Source organism: Triturus cristatus, chromosome 4_1 (genome assembly GCF_964204655.1).
Source record: "Triturus cristatus chromosome 4_1, aTriCri1.1, whole genome shotgun sequence".
Taxonomy (NCBI): domain Eukaryota; kingdom Metazoa; phylum Chordata; class Amphibia; order Caudata; family Salamandridae; genus Triturus; species Triturus cristatus.
In genome coordinates, this window is record NC_140585.1 from 232007864 (window position 1) to 232029968 (window position 22105).

The 22105-nt window shown below is 47.3% G+C and overlaps 1 long non-coding RNA gene and 1 other non-coding gene across 2 annotated transcripts in view; both read left to right on the forward strand.

The window, feature by feature from the left end:
* LOC146854168 (uncharacterized) overlaps nt 1–22105 on the forward strand; it is a 56435-nt gene that overhangs the window by 23426 nt on the left and 10904 nt on the right. The gene's annotated exons all lie outside the window — the stretch shown is intronic.
* On the forward strand, nt 320–422 carry LOC146854169 (small nucleolar RNA U13). The gene has a single exon (XR_014959009.1). It is a non-coding gene; the product is annotated as a small nucleolar RNA U13 (small nucleolar RNA).

Consider the following 22105-nt stretch of genomic DNA (forward strand, 5'->3'; position numbering starts at 1 on the left):
GATACAATGTAGTCCGTTCTTTATGTTGTAACTAAATAGAACCTATTGTGGGCGGTCATTTTAAGGGAGAAACTACAAACCGGGAAACAGATTGGCTACACTGCTGCATACAAATTAGCATAATAATACGGTCGTGTTAACAGTATAACTTTTTGTATAGTGGACTCCTTTTTCTTAAAGAACATCGTAGATAACTCGTGATAAGTTTTGACTGAGACCCGGGGAGATGTGGACAGACACCTTCGCCCCCAACATCCTTACCCTCACATTCATGAGAGAATCGCATTCTGCGGGGTTCCTCCGTACACTGCGTTGAGCGATCTTTCTGGTTCTTTCAAATGATGAGTGGGTTAGCACGCACACTCGTGCGTGACGTGTGACGTCCTATCCTTGTTACGACTGGGCACATAATTCTTCTGATCCAGAGCTAGAGGTTCTTTATCGATCGGTTTTGTCCAGGGTAATATTTGACGTTCACGGAAGAGAATTAACATGTCTTTAAAATAGGCTTCTTGATGTATTGGTTTAATCTCACTTCAGAATACTGGTAGTAGTTTAGGTGGTTAATAACAATTGTTGCAGTAGTGCAATGTCGTGAGAACTAATTGAAAAAATCCTGCTAGATCCCTTTCGTGTTTGACTGGGTTTTTAAGACACAAGCTTCAAGCACAGTAATATAGATGAGTCGGTAATGCACCTGCTGCAAACACCACCAGCTAAATTGCAAGGGATGTGCCTGAATCCTAGCAAGTTTTAACTCATTCTTTTGATCTTGTAGGTTAATTAACACCAATTATCAAGTCCCAAAACCATTTGGTTTGGACTATGTTCTATAAAAAATAATCATAATTCTGTGCTTATTTTGTATATATAAACGGCAACCCATGTTTTTTTATTAGGTCGAGCTTAAACGCTGTAGGCAATCTGTTTTTTGTTTTTTTTGCAGAGTTTTATATAGCATGAACTTGACCCGATTCGGGTATCAGAGCGCTTTACATAGCACCAGTTACGTTACATGAGGACACACATTCATTTTTTTTGGGGTTAGACACAGGGAGATTAAGTGATTTGCCCAGAATCACAGGATGTTCAGCGTCATTGCCAAGACTCGAACCCAGTTCCCCGAATTCGAGGTCGATCCCCCTAGCCGTTAGGTCAACTCCTCTCCCAAGCTCTACTTTGTGGGGTATGACTCCTCCCACGTTTTGGATAGGCTTTTGGGCGTGTCATTTGAAAATCGTAGCCTGGCAAATGGTTAACGGTGGCTGCATGTCCCACCTTTTCTGGCAAGTTCACTCCCATGGTGTATTGCCTCGGGAGCGAGCAGGGAGGCGCACGCTCCTTGCGTGCCTTTATCTTCTTGCTCTTGCTTTTCTGCAATTGCGTGCACATTTTTTTTGTTTGCTAATGTGGAGAAGACCTAAGAAGGCCGAATCTCTTATTTAACAGTAAAAGAACAAACGGCAGACCAAGGTCAAGCACATTCAATCCACATGTTCAATATATTAGAGAGTGGTGCAATCACTTCCTGCACCCGCCGTCCGGAGGTGCAACCTCAGGCTATGGATCAATGACTGCGCCAACACTCTCGCCCGATCAAAAAACCCTCCAACAGATACACCAACAAGAAGGCTGGATGGTTCATCATGGACCTCCAGGCCTCCAAACAAACCTGCCGGAAACTAGAGAAGAAATGGCACCGCGAACAGACACCGGACAGCTATGCGGCCCACAAGAACGCCGACCGCAGACACCATCACCTCATCAGAACCGCAAAAAGGGCCTCCTTCAAGGACCGCCTCGACAACAATTCACACAACAGCAAAGAGCTTTTCAACATTGTGAAGGAACGCTCCAACCCCGGCTCCAACACCAACGACATCCCACCATCGCAAGATCTGTGCGACTCCCTTGCCACCTTCTTCTATCGCAAGATCGCAGACATCCATGACAGCTTCAACAACCTAACCGCCTTGATAGCCACTGACACCTCGGACCTCCCGGCCACCATCCACACTGACCCCCTACTCACCTGGACCAACGTGAATGACAACGACACCATCAAAATCATGAACACCATCCACTCCGGCTCTCCGTCTGACCCATGCCCGCACCACATCTTCAACAAAGCTAGCGCTACCATCGCAGCCTATCTCCGCAAGGTCATCAACATCTCCTTCGAGACCGCGACCTTCCCGGAGAGCTGGAAGCATGCCGAGATCAACGCCTTACTCAAGAAACACAAGGCTGATCCAAGAGACCTCAAGAACTTATGGCCCATCTCCCTGCTCCCGTTCCCGGCGAAGGTCATCGAGAAGATCATCAAAAAATAACTGACCCGGTACCTCGAGGAGAACAACATCCTGGACCCGTCCCAGTCTGGGTTCTGCAGCAACCACAGTACCGAAACTGCCCTCATCGCTGCCACCGATGACATCAGGACCCTGCTGAACAACGGTGAAACCGCGGCCCTCATCCTCCTGGACCTCTTAGCCACCTTCAACACTGTCTGCCACCGCACCCTACACACACGCTGCCACAACGCAGGGATCTGAGACAAGGATCTGGAATGGACCACCTCCTTCCTCTCCAGCAGAACCCAGAGCATCCGCCTCCCCCCCATTCCACTCCGAAGCCTCCAAGATCATCTGCAGCGTATCCCAAGGATCATCCCTCAGCCCGACATTGTTCAACATCTACATGGCACTGCTCGCCCACGTTGCCCGACTGCATGACCTCAACATCATCTCCTACGCCAACGAAACCCAGCTGATCCTCTCCCTCGCCAAGGACCCCCTCACCGCCAAAACCAACCTACACAAAGGAATGAAGGCCGTCGCTGAAGCTGAACTCAGACAAGACGGAGGTCCTCATCTTCGGCTCCATCCCCTCAGCCTGAGACGACTCCTGGTGGCCTACCACACTGGGAGCAGCACCGGCACCCACCAACCACGCACGCAACCTGGGGGTCATCCTCGACTCAACACTCTCCATGACCAAGCAGGTCAACGCTGTCTCATCCTCCTGCTTCAACACCCTCCGCATGCTCCGCAAGATCTACAGGTGGATCCCCACCGAAACAAGAAGAATGGTCACCCAGGCTCTCGTCAGTAGCAGGCTGGACTACGGAAACGCCCTCTACGCTGGAGCCTCAGCCAAACTCCTGAAACGTCTGCAACACATACAGAATACCTCTGTGTTGTAATTAAAAGAATGCTAGGTAGTCCAGAAGATGTGGTCCAAGATCTTAGCTTTATTTCTCAAGCAGGATCCACAACAAGTTCAGTTTAAGCTTTAAGTAATATCCATAGATGCCCCACCAGGAGCAGCCTCCCTGCTGCTCAGCCCATCTCCAACTGATCTTTCCTTCCACTCAAACACACTCAACATTCCGATGACATCACACAGACTGAGCAGCAAGGCAAGGACAGGAACAGAGAGTAGATGCATTATAAACTTCCTAGATTACAACACATCCCCCCCTCATCAAATTAGTGGAAATATGAACATGCAAAAACAATATCCTTTTTGCAAATCATGAAGATAGTAAAATGCAATAACAATGTACTCTCAAGCATTATATGAAGATAGTAAAATGCCAGAACAATGTACATTTATGCAACAAGACTAAATAATAAATTGTGCGATGATAGAAAGACACACACCCAAAAACCAATGAGCTTCAAGAATAACACAAAGCCACAAAACATAACACTAAAGGGTAATTTAGCAACCCCTAACAACAGGATGATACAAATACACTTGTGCGCACCCGTAACGCACAGTCCAACACCTCACTCGAGGTAACAACCAATTCAAAGGGTAAAACCAACAGGCAAATCAGAGAAGCTTCAAAAGAAGGAGTCTTCTCATGTGCGCACCCGTAACGCACAGTCCAACACCTCACACGAGGTAACAAGCAATTCATAGGGTAAAACCAAACTAGCAAATCAGAGAAGCTTCAAAAGAAGGGATCTTCTCATGTGCGCACCCGTAACGCACAGTCCAACACCTCACACGAGGTAACACAAACTAAATGGTAAAAACCAGACAGGTAAGTCTGAGAAGTCTCAAGATCAAGAGTCTTCTAACGTGCGTACTCGTGACACACAGACCAACACCTTGCACAAGGCAAAATTTATATAAAAACACACACTAACAAAACCAGAGACACACAAAACCAGAGACACAATACTCTCTTTCTCCCTCTTTTCATACAAACACACACAAGAACAACACTCATGAACACCAGCTCCTAGGACTGGAAACACGAAACACCTCACACGAAACACCTCCCCTAAAACACCCCTTTACGCACTTAAGTGCAGCTACACCCGCAGGACTTAGAAGGTGACACAAGAAGAAAGTGACACAAACACCCTCCACTTCAGCAAAAGCCCAGGACTTAGGACATACGTAATCTCTCACCTACACACACCTAACACCATATACTGGTGATATGACATACAAATCGTGAGAGTGACCTTTACACTCACACAAAATATATTGACTGCTACACACGTAAAAATAACCTGAAACACTACACACTCACCTCCCCTTTTCCATACAATAACAAAACCAGAGACAAACCACAACTCAAAAGGAAGACATTCTCATCATAACAAAACCTAAAAGAGACATTCGAATAAGTAAATAGACACATCAACCGGTGAGCGATATCTCACCCGAGCTCTCCACCCAAAGTGAAACCAGTGTCCAAAGTCCAGTGACATCCATGGATTTCAGAGCATGAACCCTTGAATCGACCACCCCGAAATTCAGTGTTTTGCAAGAAATGTATTTTAGCTTCCACAGACACAGTGCAACCGTCAATAGAACAAAATGGTCACAGGTGATAGGCAACACAAGTGAACTCTATGCTTGAAAATAAAAAAAATTGATTCACCACACTGTATCTCCGTGAGTTGCCACCATATCTCCGAATTTCGAAAAAACCCTCGGTGGAGCGTACCTCATAATAACATCACTCCTCATCAAACACGAAAGGTAAAAGCAAAGCACGTAAACAGTGCAAACATTGTCTTTCCGGCAGAGAGTAAACATAGCAAATGGCGGCACGTTGATCTTGCGTCTGCCGGATGGCTCTGGGCACGCTTTTGCACCAAATCGTCTGGAGACAGTACAGCAACAAAAAAAACGTCATAGAAGACTCGCAGGTTGATGCATGTGAAGAGGTAAGAGGCACGCGTGCTCAGTATGAAATTTCAAATGGTTGCAAGGCGGTTTCCTTCTAACTGAAATATAGGCAAAACACTTACTTATGATAGTATGGCCACTTTTACTATCAAAATCCTCATGTATGAACACAGTCAAGAGAATACACATTGGCTCCAACTTGTTGAACGATACACCGTAATAAAAACAGGGGTGGAGGCTCTCATGACGTACGGTGCACTGCTTGCGCTCAGAACACCTTTTCAAATACAGACACAAAAAGTGCTCTTCCACGAAAGAAACTGATCACGCTGCTGAAAGTACAGACCTACCAAGGATGCAGCCAAAGCGTGCTGATAGAGTCCAAACACAGCAGAGAGACACAGCAGGGTGATCAGGCCAACTGCGTCTCTTTGAAATGAGATCACTGTTAAGACAGTCACTAGCAGTGCACGGGCAGAGCAGCCATAAGTGTGTGAGGCAAGCAGCGTGCCAGGCAGGAAAAACCAGTACTTCAAATCACAGGACAGAAGAAAGTCAAATGAAAGTCAAACGAAAATTAAACAAAAGTCAAACGCTCTAGTCCACAGGCTGTCTAGTTGACAAGAGACACTGGTGGGGCTGACCAGAGCGTATCTGTCGTAATCCATCTTCTTGGGAATTCTTTTTCTTAAATTTCTTAGTCAGATCCTTAGTTTCAGTAGTAGTAGTAGGGTTGTCCATCAGCAACACGCAGGTTCTTTGAAACTCGTCGCCAGTGTTGTAATTAAAAGAATGCTAGGTAGTCCAGAAGATGTGGTCCAAGATCTTAGATTTATTTCTCAAGCAGGATCCACAACAAGTTCAGTTTAAGCTTTAAGTAATATCCATAGATGCCCCACCAGGAGCAGCCTCCCTGCTGCTCAGCCCATCTCCAACTGATCTTTCCTTCCACTCAAACACACTCAACATTCCGATGACATCACACAGACTGAGCAGCAAGGCAAGGACAGGAACAGAGAGTAGATGCATTATAAACTTCCTAGATTACAACATTCTGCATGCCTCGTCCTCGACATCCCTCGCCACAGCCACATCACACCCCATCTGAGATACCTGCAGTGGCTCCCCGTCAACAAGAGGATAACCTTCAAGCTCCTCACCCACACACACAAAGCACTCCACAACACCGGACCAACATACCTCAACAGACGACTCTCCTTCTACACCCCGAACTGCCAGCTCCGCTCTGCCGACCTCGCCCTCGCCACTGTCCTCCGCATCCGAAGAACGAACACCGGCAGAAGATCGTTCTCCCACCTCTCCGCCAAGACCTGGAACATCCTCCCCATCCTCCTACGGCAGACCCAGAAACTACTTACCTTCAGGAGGCTACTCAAGACCTGGCTGTTCGAGCAATAGCAGCACCCCTCCCCCCCCCAGCTCCTTGAGACCCTCACGGGTGAGTAGTGCGTTTTACAAATGTTTGGATTGATTGATTGAATAGTAGTCAGATTTTCAAGAAAAATGGAAGGTGCACTTGTTGCGAAGTCAATCATGCGAGCAAAATTTTTTGTTCCCAAATTTACTTCGTTTATTCAGTCAATCTTTAAAACTGGCACACAGCCAACGCGTTTCGTTCCCGATTTTGCCAGAGGGAACTACGTCAGGGCTGTAACAATTATGGACAAAACATAACATCAATAATACCAAACATACATCAAAAGAACATTAATAATTATAAATGACCCACAAACTCATTTGACAAAACCTCACATGGATATTACATACATAGAACCAACATCTGTAAAACATCAACAAAACTCAAGATTACAAAACAGAATTGGTACATAACAATAAAGACTAAACAGTTGCACATCAAACATATATATATAAGCTTCCCAGTCAAAATCAACATTTTTATGTGTGCAAAGAGAAAGAAGGATTATGACAAAAGGAGAGAAAAATTATGACAAAACATACAACATAGCCATATCTATAGGAGTGTAAATCCACCGGGTCTATAAAATGCAATGACCCTCCCGACTGGAAAAAAGGAAAAAACATTCGTAGCAGCAATGTTGTTCACCTCAGAAAGTGGAAAACGGTAAATCCATTGATATGTCAGTGGGTTTAGCTGAAAGGAATCCTTGCCCACACAGTGCGGCCGACAACCCTCCTTCGGCCCCTGATGTGTCAGTGGCACACAGTGCCCCAGCTGGTACTGCAACACCCACAGGTGGGGCAGCGCACACATCAGGGGACGAGGACGTAGATGGGTTTGTGGTCAGGAGGCACTAGCTTTCATTTCCGCCACCTGGCCTGTTCCTGCTTGGTGCCACTCATGGCCCAATGACCTTCCTCAGACCCCCATTACACTCCGATGCACTCACCTTGGACAGCGACATGGACTGCCATATCCTGTTTGATGACCAATGACATGGCGACAAGACTGCGGACTGTACCCTACCTCTTCCGCAGTACTTGTCATCGCCAGATGGACTCTGGCTGGCCCTCCACGGGCCCATATTGTGTAGTGTGCTCGGCATTGCCCTGTACCGCTCCAGCTGCAACACTGCATTGGATGTGCAATAAACATCCAGTGACGCACTGCTGTGTTATATCGTTCATCATTCATGTATGAATGTGTGAGTGAATGTAGGGACAGGGATGTCCCTTACGTCAATGATGCTCATCCTGTGGGATGCCAGTCAGAGGGTGCTACATTGCATATTGTGTACCGGGTCCCGTGAACACTACAACAGGGACACACGCATCAGTCAGTTCCATGTGCGGACAAGGACTGAACCACGCCCAGATCCCACGAGTCATTGTTGCAAGCCCTGCACTGGTCCAGTGTACAGCAGGCCAGACCACTCCTCTTACGCTCCAAGGGGGGGCCCTCATTGCTACCCATCGCAGGCGTACTCGCTGGTGGTCTGCAGGTCACTGGTCTAGTTGTCATCCTGTCACAGCCACTCCCTGAGGGCAGCTTTGCACGCACACCACACCCGTCCGGCACAGGAGTCACAGGCCATGTGACTCCGCCAACATAAGGGGCTGACAACGTCACATTCCCCTCCGCCGGTGGTGACTGGATGACAACGCTCCACGGTTCTCAATCATAAAGGGCCCATGAGTTGTTGTGCACAGAGTAAGTGGCACCCAAGGCCTTGCGGCCGTCACAGACTTGCCACCACGTAGCGCTGACTGGGGTTGCACAGGGTTGGTGGCTCCCGAGGCCTTGCGGCTGTCATGGGCCTGCCACCACGTGGCGCTGACTGGGCTTGCACAGGGTTAGTGGCACCTGGAGCATTGGGGCCGGCACAGGCACCCCGTCACGGGACGGTGACTTTGGGTGCACTGAGTTAGGGGCACCTTGAGCTGCTGAGCGGGTGTGCAGCCTGCGATAATGGCCTGTCCTGGCGGTCCGGACAGATCAGGTTTTGTGTGCCCTGCTGGACTGCAGTGTAGACCAGAGCCAGTGGGCAGCACGGGCCTACCACCACGTGGCGTCGCTTTGAGGATCACAGAGTTGGTGGCACCTATTGGGCTGAGCGGGTGTGCAGCCTGCAATGAGGCCGGGTGCCCTGGTATGTCCTCTGCCATGGAGTAATCAAGACCCAGCACCAAACGTAGGACCTGGTGGCCTATGGAGTGGGGGGGCATGGTGTGGCGTGTGCCATGTCCGTGGGCCCCGGGCTCTCTCTCTCCCCCTCTCTTTTTCTTCTCTCTCTCTCCTTCTCTCTCTCCCTTTCTTCTTCCTCTCTCTTCCCTCCTCTTCTTCTCTCTCTCTCTCTCCCCTCTCTTCTTCTCTCTCTCTCTCCCCCCTCTCTTTGCTCTCTCTCTTAATGTGGGCAGGACACACCTTCTCATCATGTTTTTTGTCTTGTAGGCTGTGACCTACGGATTGGCCCGAGGGGAGCCGCAATGTGTCTCCATTTCATTTCAGTGTTCATTTTAATAAAGTTTGATTTGTTGCTTTGGAAATGAATGTGTGATGCTCATTTTTGTGACGACACATGCATGTCAAAACACACAACATGAGGGACGGAATGTTGCACATTGGCAAAACATTCATCCCCAGTCACAGATCTAGGTTTAATCCATCGTTATTTTGTTCACCACGCCACCCCAGTTCAGACAGGGCCATATGCAAATCAGTTTTGACCCTGTGCCTCATGGGAACAGTCCTGCCCGAACTGCCAAGCCATGTCTTCCCTGGACCGGAATCAAGCATCCTAGGACCGGTTTCAGGGTTTCACCCACCTTCAGCCAGGATAGCTTGACTCCAGTGGCGTAGTGATCACGGGACCCACGTCTGGGCATACCCTTCCCACATAGAGCAAACAGCAAAACACACAACATGATATACGGAATGTTGCACATTGGCAATACATTCACCCCTAGTCACAGATCTGGGTTTAATCCATCGTTATTTTGCTCACCACGCCACCCCAGTTCAGACATGGCCATATGCAAATCAGTCTTGACCCTGTGCCTCATGGGAACAGTCCAGCCTGAACTGCCAAGCCATGTCTTCCCTGGACCGGAATCAAGCATCCTAGGACCGGTTTCAGGGTTTCACCACTCTTCAGCCAGGATAGCTTGACTCCAGTGGCGTAGTGAGCACGGGACCCACGTCTGGGCATACCCTTCCCACATAGGGCAAATAGCAAAACACACAACATGATGTACGGAATGTTGCACATTGGCAAAACATTCACCCCCAGTCACAGATCTGGGCTTAATCCATCGTTATTTTGCTCACCACGCCACCCCAGTTCAGACATGGCCATATGCAAATCAGTCTTGACCCTGTGCCTCATGGGAACAGTTCAGCCCGAACTGCCAAGCCATGTCTCCATGCCATGCCTCCATGCCACTGGAATCAAGCTATCCTGGCTGAAGAGTGGTGAAACCCCGAAACCGGTCCTAGGATGCTTGTTTCCAGTCCAGGGAGGACCTGGCTTGGCAGTTCGGGCTGGACTGTTCCCATGAGGCACAGGGTCAAGACTGATTTGCATATGGCTGGGTTCAAACTGGATTGGCGAGCAAAAAAATTATGGATTTAGGCCCAGATCTCTGCACTGGGGTGAATGTATGACATTGTTCTGCATTCTGCCCATCAACTGTTATTTTTGCATTTGTCACCCCGAGTGGGACGGGTATGCTCAGACGTGAGTCCCGTGCTCTCCATGCCACTGGAATCAAGCTATCCTGGCTGAAGAGGGTTGAAACCTTGAAACTGGTCCTAAGATGCTTATTTCCAGTCCAGGGAGGACCTGGCTTGGCAGTTCGGGCTGGACTGTTCCCATGAGGCACAGGGTCAAGACTGATTTGCATATGGCTGGGTTCAAACTAGAATGGCATGGTGAGCAAAAAAACGATGGATTTAGGCCCAGATCTCGATACTGGGGTGAATGTATGACGTTATTCTGCATTCTGTCCATCAACTGTTATTTTTGCATATGACACATGCATGTCACCAGTTGTGATTCTGCGACATTATGCGTATAATTTTGTCCGTGATTGGGTGTGGCTGGTGTGGCATGTCTTTGGTCGTGGGGGTGCTGGGGAGGGGGGGTTCTTGGAGTGGTTGCGGCGGGTGTTGTTTCCCTTTCAGCCCACTGGGCTGTATGTTCAGTTGCTCGGGTGCATCTGTTGTTCTTCAGGTGTGACTCTGGGCTGGTCTCCCTTTTGTGGTCCAGGCTATGGTCCGACTTAGAACCAGGTCGGAGCAGGTGTTATTTTCCTGCTGCTAACGCTCCTTATCGTCTGCTTCGTGTTCTTATCGTAGTTCTGTCTGGTCGTTGTGAATGTTGTGGAGTGGTGTTGTCGCTGCTTTGGGCAAGGGAAGGCCTACTCTGCATCTCGTTAGCGATAGTTGCGGGGGTCTTCAGTGGCGATGTTTTTTGCGGCTGCTATCGCGGGTAAACTGGTGCTGTGGGCTGTTAACACCAGCTTGTGAATGGGGCGATCGATTTATCGCAACTTTGACTGCGATAAAGTGACATTAACTCGGTGATAGCTCCTTGTGAATATCCCCCAATGTGTTTCTGGATCCGTGTGCCCTAAATGGACTTGCAAGGAAGCGGGAGTCGTTCTAGTGCCTCGGTGAGATCCTGAGCATAAATGTCGCCTGTGGGTTCACAGAAGTCTTTGACTATTCAGGGTGTGTCCATACGCCTCAGGGGGGTCATAGTTAATACAGGAAAGAGATGGGTTAGTAGAGCAGCTGAATTCCCAGGGTTTCAGCACTTTGGAAGAAAACAGTATAAAAGCTTTCTCCAGTGCTAGGCAAGTGGCATAATGGCCAGAGCTTCTGACTTTGGAGCTGGGGAACCAGGTTCAAATCTCAGTTCAACAACATGAGGTGCTGAGCAAATTACTTACCTTTCCCGTGCCTACTGAAATGAATGTGTCAGTCTGTAATGGATCTGGTGCTCATGTAAAGCGCTCTGAAACCTTCGGGTCGAGTTCGCGCTATATAAAATTGCAGGCAAGTTGTTCATCTTAGATCTGGCATTGGTCTTGAACCTGTCCCACTGCTGAGGAATGGGAGGTGGAAGAGGCAGACTCTGTTTGGTGATTAGTCAGTTTCCATTACATTTTGGGGCCCTAGTTCTCTGGGCATAATATCCCAGCTCACATGTATCTTGGCACAGTAATCAACAGCGCATCTTTTCTCTCTGCACAGCATTCTCATGGCATATTTTTCCTGGCACAATGTGAAAGGCATTTTCTTCGGCTACCATTGTGTGTCCCGTAAAATTATGGAATAAGGGCATGTGACATATATCCAAAGATGTAGTATCTATTGCGTAAATTGCCGACTTCTGCGAATCATTGTCTAGCTCATGAATATTAAATGTTACTTTAAAAAGTGTCACGCATGCTGGAGTGCACTGGAAGATTATTTAGAAAAGTTAACTGGTCCCCTTTCAGTTGCTGATTGACGCATTCCGGTATCGAACACGTGCTAAGAAGGTGAATAAAGCATTTGACCGGACAATATGTGAAAATGACAAAATAGCAAAATAATACAGCCGCCTCATTATTCTGTATAAATTTGCTTTGTTGCTGTACTTAGGCATCCCTGCCAGATAATTTTGCCCTCCACTGCTTTAGAAAAAACTGTCCCTGCATATCGGCAGTGTTTAATCACAGTGAAGCTTTTTGGTGTTATAGAAGCCAGCAGGAATTCCTGGGTCTTGTTTGCTAACTCTCAAGTGGTCAGCTGGAAAGAGGATGGGCGAGAGGACCAGATGATGAGAAGCAATGTATCCATCCAGATAGATCTGGTCAGTGCCCTAATATCAGTCAGTCAGTCAGAAAACTTTATTTCGGCTATCAGCCATAAAAGTTCATACATCAGAATATTTTTAAAACAATAAAAGTAATAAAAGGAACAACATTAAAAGTGTGGTTGGGTAGACATATGGGTATACACTAAGACCAAAACAATAAGTTTTACAGTATATTAAGAGGATGGTACAAGGGGATACCTTATCATGATATTGAACGTCTTCTAATCAACCACATTGAAAATAAAAATTTAGCAATCACTGTAACAAATACAGGCGATGGATTGTATTTGAACAGCCTAAACAAATCTCTATAGTTTCTTACCCCCAAATTTTTGGCGAGCTGTATAATCCATTTTCTACGGGGGTTTGTATAGGCTGTACAGAAAAATATGACGTGTACCTCTGTCTCTTCATCAACATCACACCCGGGACAAGGCTGTCTACAGGAACCAGCCCACTTATTCGTTCTACAAAAAAGAGGAAGTGATCCATGTCTAAATTGCATGTAAAGTTTCTTAGCAATTAATGGATGGATCAGATCTAATGCAGGCTCAAAGCTGTATCCAATCTTCACCTCGAGGAATACCGAGGTCAGCTTGGTTCTATTTTCTGTCCGCAGGATCTGCATTAAATTATATTCCTCCAGAGCTTTGGCCAAAATCTTTTTTGGTAGAGCAGGGCATAACTCCTCAGGTGTATGCCAGAGTTCTTCTCTCCCGATTGCCCTCAAAGATTTTTTTACATGGGCTAGCCACGGAATGTCGCCTGCCTTTGGGAGCATCAAGATAGATTTCAGTTCCTCCCGAAAGTTTGCAAGTTCGGGAGTGCTCCATAATCGGCGCCAATACATGACCGGGCGTGTGGCTACCAGATCAGCGATTGGGTATATGCCCAAATCCATCCTGAGAGGGTGGATGGGGGTACTCGTAAGTAGTGCCAGTAGTTGTCTCATAAAATGGTTTGCTGACTTGGTTAATATCTGGGCTGAGTTATGACCCCAGAGTTCAGCACCGTATACCACCACCCCTCTCGCCTGAGTTTTGTATACCTCTACTAGTGGGCTAATTAACTTTAGTGGGCTTTCTTTGTACATCTTTAGGATGCCCCCTGTTATCTGTGTAAATTTTAAATTAGCTTTTGATATCTGGGGCCCCAATTCATTTTATTATTAAGTGTTAAGCCCAAGTAGTCGAAAATGCTCACCCGTTCCAGATATAGACCATCCAGTTTTGGGATGGGGCAGTTTGTAGTGTCCGTGTGAAGAACCAAATATTTGGTCTTGCTGACATTTATGACCAGGTTCCTTTTCCTGCAGAATGAAGCAAATCCATCCAGGACTCTTTCCATCCCCATAGGGGTCCTGGACAGGAGCATGGTGTCATCTGCGAACATTAATGCTGGTATTTTCCTGCCCGCCAACCTTGGTGCATCTACATCTCTTAAATCCAAGAGTTCATCTACCAGCCCATTTAGGAAAAGAGAAAAAAGGGTTGGTGCTAATACGCAGCCCTGCCTAACTCCCTTCTCAACTCGAAAAGGGGAAGTTAGTTCCCCATTTAGGCCGAACCTGACTCTGGCAAAGGTGTCTTTATGTAAATGCTCTAGAAGGTAACATAGGTGGGGGGGGCACTCCCATCCCTTTTAACAACTCCCACAGCTGTCGGCGATCTACCATGTCGAAGGCAGACTTTAGGTCTACAAAAGAGAGATAAAGGCTGCCTCCTTCTAGAATAATAGATTTCCAATGGATCATCTGTAATCTAAACAGTTGATCTATTGTTGACATTTTAGCTCTAAAGCCCACCTGCAGTGGTGTTAAAATGTTGGATTCATCCATCCATTCTTGGAGTCTCCGTAATAAAATGCGCGCAAAAATCTTCTGGGCCACATCAATTAAGCTGATTGGTCTATAGTTTGCCGGATCAAGAGGGGAGCCCTTTTTGTGGATGGGTATGATCTCGGCGCCGGCCCAAGTCGGGGGTAGCGGCATTCCAGCCAAAATTGCATTAAAAAGAGCCAATTGATAGGGAACCCAGATGTCCGGCTCACTCTTGTATAGATCACCTGGGATCCTATCTAGGCCTGGGGCTTTATTTGGGAGTACTTTACTCAGAGCCGTTTTGACTTCAGCAAGCGTACACATTTGAACCGCACCCAGATTAGGGGGTAAGATTTCATTAGGCAGGGAAGCAGGGACGTCTAGTTCTATTGTTTTAAAAGCATAAAGGTCTTCAAAATGATGACGCCATATTTCCTCCCCTAAGTTAGGTTGTACTGCTTGTTGGGAACCTGATGACCCTGTTTTAACCAAATTCCAAAATGACCTTGAGTCCCTTTTCTTTAACGCGATAGAGATCTCCTCCCATCTATTAAATTCCCAATCTTTTTTAGCTTCCTCAGTGACTTTCTTAAAATGTATCCTCGCCTCCTTGATCAGTATCTTATTTCCCTTTTTTAGATTTGTTAGGAGAACTAACTTGGCTTACCTACAGGATTTATTGTACCATGCGTTTTTCCCCCGCGTGGCTGCTTCCGGTTTCCTCCTAGTTTCCCGATAAAAATGGGTCGCCAGGATGCCACAGAGATCTGCATGTGTAGATCCTATCGTTGCCTGAGCTGAGGATCCCTCTCCCAAAGCAGCATCACCCAGCACCCTCTCCAGAAGGAGGTAGATCTCCCTATACGTATCTTTTAACTCCGTATGGGATTGGGCGATCTTCTCCCATCTAACTCTTCGAGCACCACAACTTGTAACCATGGCCGTTAGAGGAACCAAGTCTCTGCCCAGTTGAGAACTATTTCTACAACCCTCCATAATTGCGACAATGGGGCTATGATCACTTTCACAGCGTTGTTTTACTTCGAATTCCAGGATCCTAGACCACAATCCCATACTAAACATTATGTAGTTGATGATGGAAGCGTGTCCATTCCTCTCAAATGTAAACTTGCCTGGATTATCTGCCGGAAATCTACCATTGCATGCTCTTAATGAAAAAGTGAGGGTTAACGAAGTGAGTTGGAGAACCAAAGGTGTCCAACCCCTCGTAGTGTACATAAGGGAATAGCCCATACTTGGTCCTCTTCCTGTGACACTGGAATGGACAGCCCATTTAAGGGTTCATAGTGGCAATTAAAGTCGCCACCGATAATCAGGTGTCCTAGGTTGGTAGATGAGCTCAGGAATTCCTCTAGGTTAGTGAGGGTACTGGAAACCTGGCCATAATTCACTGAGCGAGAGTAGATGTTAATCAAACTCAGCTCGTGATTGTCCTGAAAGGTCATTGCTAGGCACATAATATCAGCCGAATCAGTGTTGATCTTCCTGATTACGCAGCCCAGGTGCGTTCGCACCCATATAGTCAGCCCACCAGATGGCCTCCCCCTTCTGGACCTCACTGCCGATTCCCAATAGGTAACGTACCCTAGGCGGTGGTAGGCCTTCAATGCCCATGTTTCCTGAAAAAGACAGATGTCGTGCTCATCAATGAACTCCCCCCAATCGTCGGAGTCCATCAAGGAGGATAAGCCCGCCACATTCCATAACATTTTTAGCCCCTTAGCATGATTTGAGCAATGGATATCAGAATGTATGGGTTGGGGGGAATATCTCCAGATGGAATTCTTATATTTTCCCTAGTGTTGTCGGTTAGCCCTGGAGGAGTGGAAAGCCTAGGAAGTGTCGAATAGTTGGAAGAAGAGACGGGGTAGATCTCCGTTATCTTTGGGTAACGTAACTCCAATTTGTTCACCCTTGTTTGGTGGTTTACCCCTTTGGTACAACTATCATCTAGCTCAGGGCGGATACGAGGAGACTGCAGTCACCCCGTTCTAAACTCCTGACATTCCTGTCCTTCCGTGATGTCACACCTTCAATCCTTGGACTAACCTGACAGAGAGGGGGTTCCTGCACACTCACCCAGGTGAGGGCTTCACCTGGGTGCACAGGATCGCTTGGTCCAGCATCGACTGCTGGCAACAGTCAATCGACACAATCAAGCAGGCTGAATCTATTGTGACATGGTATATTAAAACGTAAATCATGTTGGAATGCCTCTGGGATTCCTTGCGGTCCTGAACCCATCCCACCTGTGACCTCATATGGCTTCACTGGGCCCATCCTATAATTAAATACTTCCAACGGGTAAAAGTGTGGTAGAAAGGAAGTTTGGATTCCATCGACTATTCTTGGCCACCCCCCACCCCCCAGGTACTTAACCACCTTTTTGTCCCTAAAGTTAACAACCATGCAATCTCCCCTTGTGGCTTTCACACCCCGGCCTACCCACGCCACTCTGCGTACCATCATTATCTCTCCATTAAGTTTAGGCGGGAGGGGTCTATTTGTGTTGAACCAGTGGATTACCTTATGCTTCAGGGACAAGTAAGATTCAGCTCTATCGGGGGGCAGTTCAGGGACGCCTGTTAGAACCACAACATAGGGGCTGCACTCTGGGGGCAAATCAATTCTCGACAGATCCCTATGACTTGTGGGTATATTTTTGCAAGAATCCTTAGGAAAAGGTGGTACGAGTTGTTGTAAAGGCCGCCCTATTCGACTCATGTCTCGTGGGGCCTGCACATTTTGGGGGGGGGGGAGTGGAAGAACAGTTTTTCCATCTTTATTGGATAATATGTCCCTTCCAGTTGGAGGTGAATTACAAGAAGGATTAGGGACTTGAGCTAGCTCACTTGGTTTGTCGAAACATGGGGGGACAGTTTGTGAAAAAAGGGCCTTCTGTCCCAACTGCGCCATTGCCGCAGAGTTCAAATTAGTGGCATTGGTTATCGACGTTATTTTATCTTCCAGTATGGATAAACGCTTAATTAAAGGGGACAGGCTCCCAGCAATTACGGATTCAATTTTTGCCCACAAGGCATCATTAGTGGGGCCCCGTGGATCCTCTTCCCCTATCGGTAGAAGTGTGGTAGGGACCGCGAGGTCCAGCATAGGGCATCTGGGCGAGCCATTTTCCTGTGTCAAAGTGTTAGGACCAAAATTTATACTAGGGGAGCTTTTTTGTTTTTTCCTAGTAGAATTTCTCGTAGGGCCCCCTTCTCGTTTCTTCCCCTTTGAAACTGGTGGGTTCGTGCCTGAGCACTTACTTCTTGCACTCGGGTCCGACATTGACCTAGTTGTAGCAAAATTAGTAAAGATGGGGGCGGATGGAAGGGGCTCGGGACCTAATAGGTTGGACTCTGTGGGCTTTGCGTCAGAGGAAGTGAATAGATTAGGGCCAGGAACGGAGCCTAAATTTGTTAGCAGTGGTTCGTCTAATGGACCATCAGAATGCAAAGTCATAGACTTTTCGGGGGAAGGTACTAGCATAAGGTCTCCCAGTGAGGAACGCTTTCCTGATAGTGGGTCCAATGATAAACGGCGTTCTGTGGCAGCAACCTCGTAGGCAAGGACGTTACTAGAACGGGTGATGAAATTTTCCAGAGTCCCAGCAACGTTGCAACCCTTAGAAGGCAGTCTCGTAGATCCAGTAGCCATAATGCCTATGCCAAGAGCAACACTCACAAACTACGTGTATCACAATCAGGTCGAAACCGAAATGGAATTAATATACAGGTAGGGGCGATGTCGGACCATAGGCAGCGAGGCCGCCGCGGGGTGCGGGAAAGAGGGTTTGCCCAGCCCAGCCTCACACAGCCTCTAACGGGCTCAAACGGGCCTGCCCTTGGCCCGGGCTTCGCCCGGCACGCGCCCGCGCGCGTTCCGCGATGCGTGACCTATGAGATGAATTTATGTCCTACCACCATTTACACAGGTGCAACGAGTGATGAGTCCCGCTGGGCCCCCTGGGCAATGTAGTCCTCGTAGGTAGGTGGGAAAGTCAGCAGCAAAGTCTCAGGGTCCGAAGCGGCTCCCGCGCAGCGGGAGCGGCGAGCTGTTTTTGAATGCCTTGAGACCCTGGACACAGGTGCAACGAGTGATGAGTCCCGCTGGGCCCCCTGGGCAATGTAGTCCTCGCAGGTAGGTGGGAAAGTCAGCAGCAAAGTCTCAGGGTACGAAGCGGCTCCCACGCAGCGGGAGTGGCGAGCTGTTTTTGAATGCCTTGAGACCCTGGACACAGGTGCAACGAGTGATGAGTCCCGCTGGGCCCCCTGGGCAATGTAGTCCTCGCAGGTAGGTGGGAAAGTCAGCAGCAAAGTCTCAGGGTACGAAGCGGCTCCCGCACAGCGGGAGCGGCGAGCTGATTTTGAATGCCTTGAGACCCTGGACACAGGTGCAACGAGTGATGAGTCCTGCTGGGCCCCCTGGGCAATGTAGTCCTCACAGGTAGGTGGGAAAGTCAGCAGCAAAGTCTCAGGGTACGAAGCGGCTCCTGCGCAGCGGGAGCGGCGAGCTGTTTTTGAATGCCTTGAGACCCTGGACACAGGTGCAACGAGTGATGAGTCCCGCTGGGCCCCCTGGGTAATGTAGTCCTCGCAGGTTGGTGGGAAAGTCAGCAGCAAAGTCTCAGGGTACGAAGCGGCTCCCGCACAGCGGGAGCGGCAAGCTGTTTTTGAATGCCTTGAGACCCTGGACACAGGTGCAACGAGTGATGAGTCCCGCTGGGCCCCCTGGGCAATGTAGTCCTCGCAGGTAGGTGGGAAAGTCAGCAGCAAAGTCTCAGGGTACGAAGCGGCTCCCCAGCAAAGTCTCAGGGTACGAAGCGGCTCCCCTGGCTCCGAGTCATTCCCTAATATGACTGGAGCTCCAACTCAGTTCAGATCCCAAGAAAACACAGCTCAAAAATCCACCAAGAAAAACTGGAACATAGATCTCACGCAAGTCCAGTTAACAAAGCCTCTGGATGTACTGGAAGTCTGTGTTTAGCAGGACACAGTTCGGGTTTGAGACCAGTTGCCGAGCCTACTGTGCTTGCAGTATGAAAAGAAGGCACAATGCTGGAGTCGGTGCCAGCCTCCCTTAAGACATTCAGAGGGGTACCACATTTCAGCGGCCTTAACACACTTTCATTTTCAGCAAGAATGCACATTTTCATATATGAAGGAACGTTTTCCATAGTTTATGTTAAATTATGGTGGTTTCATACATTCAATGACTTTTTTTTAGAATGCTCTAATATTTCTCGACCTAATGACATGTAAAATCTACTCAAGCCCATACCAAACATTTTTATTTGTTTTTGTAGATTGGTGCATAACTGTTAATTTCTGCACTAAAGCCCGAGGGCATTGGCAAATCTCCATTGTAACCCACTTGGGCTGTGATCTACCAGGAGCATATGATCCACAAAGAAAGGGATTGGATTGTTATCCCATCTACTATAGAGAAATAGCAAGCCTTAGGCATACAGGAGCAGCACAGAGCTTCCTGTTCAGATGCCTGAATAACTTGTGTCGTGACAATGCAGTGTGGTAATACTGGAACCGGTATTTCTGATACCATATTTATTGGTAATTTACCTCACGATTTATGCATGTCATTCCCGAATTTCTGACCTTTTTGCAGGGGCAAATTCCACCCAGATTGACCTGGTGAGTTTGCTCTTATTATCATTTGTTGTACTTTTGAATGTGGTAATATCACATGCGCAATTACTGCAAAGCCAGTAATACTAATTTGGGGAGAAACTTTTGTTTCCCCAAAATCGATATTAAGAGCCCTCTTGTAATGTGTTCTAAAGTGCATTCACAGTACAAGGACACACGGAGTGTTGAACCTATCACATGAAGGTGGACAATGTCTCCAGAGTGTCCAGCGTAGGCTCTGGAGGGCCAGATCCATGTCCGATTGTTCGAAAACCCACAGAAAGTAAATTTACACTTAATGAGTCTCTATGAAAATCATTGACATACTTGGCGATTGTTATGAAAAACTGGTGTGAATCCAGCTCACAGGGCACTATTTTAGACAGCTCAGGTATGAACTATTTAGGAAAAGATGTGACGAATCACAGACCTTAACAGCCAGCCTTCCATGCTCCTTTAAGTAGATCTATTCCAGAGCTTAAATGCAATAAGATGTGAGCAATATACTGTATACTGGTTGTAACATTTTAATGTGTAAACCTAACAAATCATTTCCCCCCCCCCAAAAAATGATTAGGGTTTTACAAAACAACATCATACTTCATTAAGGAAAAATTGTGTTCATCCATGTCTCAGTACTTTTTTTTTTACAAACTTTACTTCGCGTTGTTTCTGCTGCATAAAAACGGTGTACATCGCAATGTGTAATTTATTAATCCTCATAAAACCTCGATCTAGTGTTCAGGGGCTAATAGCCAACAACTCTATAAGTTACATTAAAATATTTTGGCTCAGCAATCTGTAGTCATCTGTCCTGGCTACTTTGTACATTTTGTTTTTATTTAACCATAATGCAAGAGAGGGAATTATAATTAACCCTGGGCGTAGTTCGCGAAGTAGCACTTCGCGAAGCTACGCAAAGTGCAGTTCGCACTACGCGAGCGACGCGTAGCACTTCGCGAACTGCGTAGTACCTTGTTCGCACTGTGCCAGATGTCGTTTTCAATGATTGCACAGTGCGGACAAGCAACCGGCACTGTGCAATCGTTGAAAATGGCATCTTGCACAGTGCGAGCTGTAGTTTTCTGCTGCTCGAGTAGATTTTTACTCAAGCGGCAGCTTTCTCAACGCGAACTGGTAGTTTCTCATCGCGAGCGGTCGCGATCATACGCGACCACTTGCAATGAGAAACCTGACCTCCTCGCGTTGGGAATCTCGCCGGGAGGTTTATTTTCCATGCTCGCGATCGCCAACTTGATGCTGCTGATCGCGAACAAGGAAAAAGTCTCGCCGGGATGTCATTTTGCTTGCTCGCGGGACCCAACTTGACGTTGAGGACCGCGAGCAAGCAAAAAATGACCACAGCACTACGCAACACTACGCTACGCGTGTTCGCACTGTGCTACGTGCAATTCGCGTAGTACGAAGTAGCGCGAACTTCGCAAACTACGCGAGCGTAACGTAGTGCTTTGCCCAGGCTTAATTATAATGAATCGGAAACAGTCCATTTTGACTTCCCAGGAACTCGTTAAAAGTTGCAATCTTAGGACGCACATTCCCCATTCCACAGGTCTAAAGTTCTTTTCTGCATTTCACTGGGGACCAAAGCAAAGCCGCAAGTACATAGCACACCAAAAGATTCTCAAGCTGTTGGAAATGTAACAGTGACAGCCTATAATGAGTAAAGTTAGCGCGGAGCAAGTAAGGACCTATTATTCTTTTCCTTTGAAGGGCGCAAAACAAGCAAAGATTTTTACTTAGTTTATTTATCAAATCATATCATTTTTCATTTTTTTTCTATATCTGATTAATATTGAGATAGGAGATCAATAAAACAATTATGACCACAAGCCTAGCACAGTAATATAATCAAAAGGTCTATTTGTAACTATACATGTTACCACCCCAATCACCACATAAAGACAATAAATACAAAAACAAAACCCAACACAGGACTGAAATACATTTTAAAACAACAGAAGTACACCAGACATAGTCAACAAATACTAAAGCAGAAAAGAAAGAAGCGCCGATGCGCGTTTCGGAGGTCCCATGTACATCACAAACTCCTAAACACATAAATGAAAGGTATTGTCATTTACAATGCCAATAACTCAAACTCTCACAAATGCAAGACCTATTGCATTGTAAATGCT